This window comes from Megascapheus bottae, chromosome 6 (genome assembly GCF_031878675.1).
Source record: "Megascapheus bottae isolate mThoBot1 chromosome 6, mThoBot2.hap1, whole genome shotgun sequence".
NCBI lineage: Eukaryota > Metazoa > Chordata > Mammalia > Rodentia > Geomyidae > Megascapheus > Megascapheus bottae.
The window spans coordinates 48687146-48692392 of record NC_143514.1 but is presented as its reverse complement, the minus strand read 5'-3'; the positions used below and the strand labels follow the sequence as shown (position 1 = coordinate 48692392).

Genomic DNA, 5247 nt, shown 5'->3' with positions numbered 1-5247 from the left:
CTAAGCATGAATGAACCTAACTTTTCCAAAATGTCTTGTTTCAGCCTGCAGTGATCACTTTTGGCCATTAGGTGGCACTCTCATTCAGATTTCTGCACCAGATCTAGAGCTATGTGAATTAGGATCTTTCCAGATGGGGAAAGGACAGTTTCTGGCTTTGGGGCGACTCCAGGTGACCAGAGTTTGAGAGGGCTTTGTTCAGTACAGTCCCTACAATTATCTACTGCTTGCGCTGGACCCCTGATAAAACTCATTTCAGGCTGGAGTTAAGTCATTTCATGGGTCATGAGTACCATCCAGTTTGGAGAAACATTGTTCTCCTAGGCCTCCCTATAGAATTAATGGAGCACATACTACACTGTTGATGGGAGTATAAACTTGTTTAACCATTCTGGAAAGAAGTGTAGTGGTTCCTGTTCCTCAAAAGACTAAGCTTAGAGTTCCCCTATGACACAGCAATCATATTCCTGGGCATTTATCCAAATGCCCAGAAACAAGGCCATATTATACCTACCAGCACAATCATGTTCATTGCAACATTATTCATCATAGTTAAGATATGGAACTAACCCAGATGCCGCCCAGTAGATGAATGGATCAAGAAGACGTGTATATATACACACAATGGAATTCTATGCTGCCATCAGAAAGAATGATATTGCCCCATTCGTAAGGAAATGGAAAAATTTGGAAAAATATATTAAGTGAAGTAATCCAGACCCAAAGGAACATAGGCTCCATTGTTTCCCTCATTTGTAACAATTACTATACGTCTAGGATTTTTCTGCAGAGGATCATAGTAGCTCAAAAGCTATGTCCATATGGCCATATAGGATGACGCTAAAGGAAATGAACTCCAGGATATGGAAACAAGAGGTTTATCTTTGTGATTGTTGTTCTTAATGTACTATGTGAAGTTATTTCTTTTCTCTTTTTTTCTCCATACGTTTTATCTTTTGCTGTTAATGTATCTGACTTTGGTATATTATACATATGTTTATTTGAAAAGAGGAAGATAAGGAAAAAACAAGCTGAATGGGAGGGGGTAGGAGAAAAGCATGGAAAGGGGTAATGTACCCACTCCCTAATGAATGTAACTATAGCCCCTTTATACATCACTCCCAACAATAAAATAAAAAAGTAAAACAACAACAAAAACCCCCCAAAATACATTCACATGAAAAAAAGAAAGATTTCAGCTAACAATAAGGAGAGGACTCCTGTGAGGAATCCATGCCACAAGGACTGAGAACAGAGGAGGAATCCTGGCTTACAGACAAGTGAGTGTGAACCTGATTTGTGCTGGGTAGTAGTGAACTCCTTGGGAGAGCACTGAGTAAACTGGGCAATTCCTGCTTGATCTGCAGTCTTTGTGAAAGATTATAAAACATTATCCAAAAAAAATGGGCAGGGAAAATGATAACTCTTCTAAGGACAGCCTGTCACCATGGTTACTTTGTCCTATGACCAACAGTCCCCAGCAGGTTTGTTGATTATAGCCACTAGACATGGCGGCTGTGGTCATTATAGTAACAATGTAACAATGAATCAAAGGACAGACTAGGCAGTGATCCTGATATGGCTGTCTACAACCACAGACCTTGTAGGTAAAACACAGGTAAAGAACCTCATCTTTCGTAGGAAATAAGGGAGTATAAGTGGCAATTTCATGCTGAATTTGGGCTCCCAAGTGCAGTTGCTGGCGACTATAAACTAACACACAACATCCCCAATATTTCAATGCATGTCTCCCCAATCTTTCAGCAAAATTGGGTCTGGAGAGAAGTGTGTGTGGGTGTGTTGCAGAGCATGGATTGTTCAGATATTAAACCAGAAGCAGTGGACATTTATTCCTCGATTTTTGTGTAAGAGTGTAAAGATGCATTTTAAAGAATCTGATGGCATCGTCCCCGGCCTTCAGGCTGGCCTGGTTTACAATTATAGGAGGTAAAGAAGGGGAATGGAAATAACTTCCCTAGTTCATATGAACGATGTTTCTGACAAACACACTTTACAAGTTTCAAACTACATTTTACTAGAGTCAAGGGAAGACTTTAAAAACCACACACAGTTCGATGTAAAATTGGATGAACATCCTGCAAATGTTAGTGCAAAGTAATTACGTAGACTCTCCAATACAAGATGGTGCTCATTTTCCCAGGTTCAGTCAGAGTTGCTCTTTTATAATTACAGTCACAAGGCTTCACTAGCCAAATAGTGATGCCTTTGTGTTCCTACGTACCAAGGGAATATCACAAAGTTTTGGTGAAATGCAGCTTAGTTTCAATAACAAAGCAAATTTCTTATTTAGTTTAACAGTCATGTTCCTGGAATACTGCACATATACATTTCACACACAAAAAAGCTTTTAAGCTTAGGCCTTAATCTTGTTCAGTAAAATTACTCTCAAGATATCTTTTTTTCTTGAGACTATGTAAACTGGAATTGTTTCACGATTTTTAAATGCAACCAGTATAAATGAAAACATTTCAGGGGTGAGGGACACCCAGCACTAATCTCAGTTAGACAAAGTTCTTAAAATCCAAAAGCCTGTTCACACAAATTATATGTAATGACTGCAGTAATCAGTTTATTACACAGATTAATCATTCTTGAACGTACAAGCTCCAGAGGACCAATTGGGTCTTTAAATACACACAAGTATTTCCATCAAATGAATTTTCACCCTTACATCCAAATAGACCTAAGCGGTTAAAAACATAAGAAAAATAAGAGCTATTAGCTATGTATTAACTGAGAAATCACATACAAACCAAAGAATATGGAGGGCTGGGGAGGAAGAGAGAGAGAGAAAAAGAGAGAGGGAGGGAGAGAGAAGGAGGATGAGAGGAAGGGTAGGGAAATGTAAAAGAGTTGGAAACAAAGCCCATCATACTTTTTGTACTAATAGTTTCAATCCATTTAAATGTTGACCAGTTAAACTTAGACCTTAATACTGGATATGGGTCGTTTAATCTGGTTGGTCATAACTTTCACCTAAGTTGTAGGTCCTCCGAAGAAAATGAATAAAGAAATACCTTCATGTTCTTCACCTGCTGTTCATAACTGTCTTGAGTTTAAATGAATTCCACTTAAAAACAATCTCCTACAGGCCAGTAGAGCTTTTCCCCATCCAAGGACACACCAAGTACCCACCATCCCTCATACCTTGCTCTTTTTTTTTTTAAACTCCTTTATTTATTTATTTATTTATTTATTTATTTATTTATTTATTTATTTGCCAGTCCTGGACTTGAGCTCAGGGCCTGAGCACTGTCCTTGGACTTTCTCAAGGCTACATAGAGCTCTACCACTTGAGCCTCAGCACCACTTCTGGTTTTTTTGCTACGTATGTGGTACCGAGGAATCGAACCCGGGTCTTCATGCATGCTAGGCAAGCACTTTAACCACTAGGCCAAACTCCCGGCCCCTCACACCTTCTGCCAATAAGGAAAGTTGTTAGTTTCACACCTAGGTTACACCTGGAAGACTGGCTGTCACACACATACTTCCCTGCTAGGAGGCAATGTTGGTATGGAAGTACCAATAACCTGTTGTTCCAAGTATGTACAACACGCAGCACTGCTGTTTTATCAGGTAAGCATGTGCACAGGAGAAGATGAGGCTCATAGAAAGCAGTCAAATGGAAATCAAAAGGACTTTCTCTTTCAGAGTTCCCCTATCTGTATTTGTAGAGGTTATCCAATAATTTCTTTAATTACATCGCATACTTCTGAGTCCATTCCCGAGCTATTCTGTTGTACTTTTCTCCATCTGTTTTGTAGATCCGAACAATCTCAGGCACTAAGAGATCACCCAACAGAGAACAGATGGACAAAAGTACTTTTGAGAGTGCTGGAGACCACTGTGACCGTAGACTATCAAGACAAAGGCTCCCATTACTGTTAATATTTGCATGATAAATTCTTGGTGTAAATGGGACCTTAGGTGGTTTGAAGGGCTAATTCTGTTGGGAAATGAATTGTCAAGAAAAATACTCCAGCCTGATAGGGACTGTCATTTGGTCCCATTATTGTAGCTTGTCAATGGAACATGTCATCTCCATCAAGATCGGCTGAACATTCTGCTGGGGGATCCCGCGCCGGGTCATTCAGTTCCTTGTGAATTCTCTTCAGAGCCATGGTGGGAGGCGGCGGCCCCGGGGGCTGGAACAGGGACGGGGTGAGGGGGAGGGAGGGGAAGGGCCTGGGCTCACTCAGCTTCTGGGGCAATCACTGCATCACTTGGCAGACCCTTTATGCGCTGCCACCCTAGCGGCCCCAGGAGCCCCGATGATTGTTCAGATACTTAAAATCAAATTTAGAACCTCACAATCAAAATTGTAAGAATACTGGAACCATACCAAATCCACCACTCTCCCGAGTGCTTCAGAGTTCTCCTCAAAGCTGGCCTTCCATCTCCTCCTGGGTGTGGGGCCGTCTGCTGCTTACACAATTAAACTGGAGTCACAGACCACAGGGGACTTGTGCAGGTGACAGTGGAAGAGCTATTTAAAGTGCATACCAGGCAACTTGTCACCTCTACGATGTTTCCCTGCAGATGCAAAACAACCAAAAAGGCACTCTGGGGCTGGTTGGACCTTTTGTACTTGGCAAACTAGCTGGCAGAGTCAGTCTGGCACTTTCCAAGGCTCTCATGCTCTGCACATGCGGAGTGGCAAATACAGCAGAGCGTGTATCTAAAGCCGAAAGAGGGTTGAAGCTAGGAGTAATTCAACATACAAAAGGAATACAGCACAGGAAAGCTCTGTCTCCGCCCCCTCCCAGTTGCCTGAGCCTCTGAACCTGATGAGCTATGATGGGAAGTACAACTAAATAAATGGGTGTTCAGGTACTCCTAGAGAGTTCTGAGGATGTCACTCTTACATCTTGCTCTTTAGTATTAGTCATTGAGGAGAAATCAAATTTTAAGTGATTCTCAGCATTAAACTCATAATGAAACTCACAAAATGGTTGTCTATTAACCCAGGTACCTAAATTCCTATACAGCCAATGCTAAAGGCGACACCAGTTCCAATTAGATAAAGGCAAATAGCTGCAGATCACATGGTTTAAGATTAGAGATTATTCAATATATCTCCAAGCACTAAAAAGATGAATTTTAAGAAGTCAAACTGGATAAAAGTTCTATCTGCAAGTGCTTTAAATTTCACTTAAAAAATGTTTTCTGAGCAACCCATAACTTCTTTAGGATTGATGGTCAGGGTGCAGCCTGTGCTTCTACAAA

The 5247-nt window shown here is 41.0% G+C and overlaps 1 pseudogene; it reads right to left on the bottom strand.

Moving 5' to 3' along the window:
- Nucleotides 1–3636: 3636 nt before the first annotated feature.
- LOC150061768 (ubiquitin-conjugating enzyme E2 D2-like) lies at nucleotides 3637–4142 on the bottom strand (annotated as a pseudogene).
- Between the last annotated feature and the right edge of the window lie 1105 nt (nucleotides 4143–5247).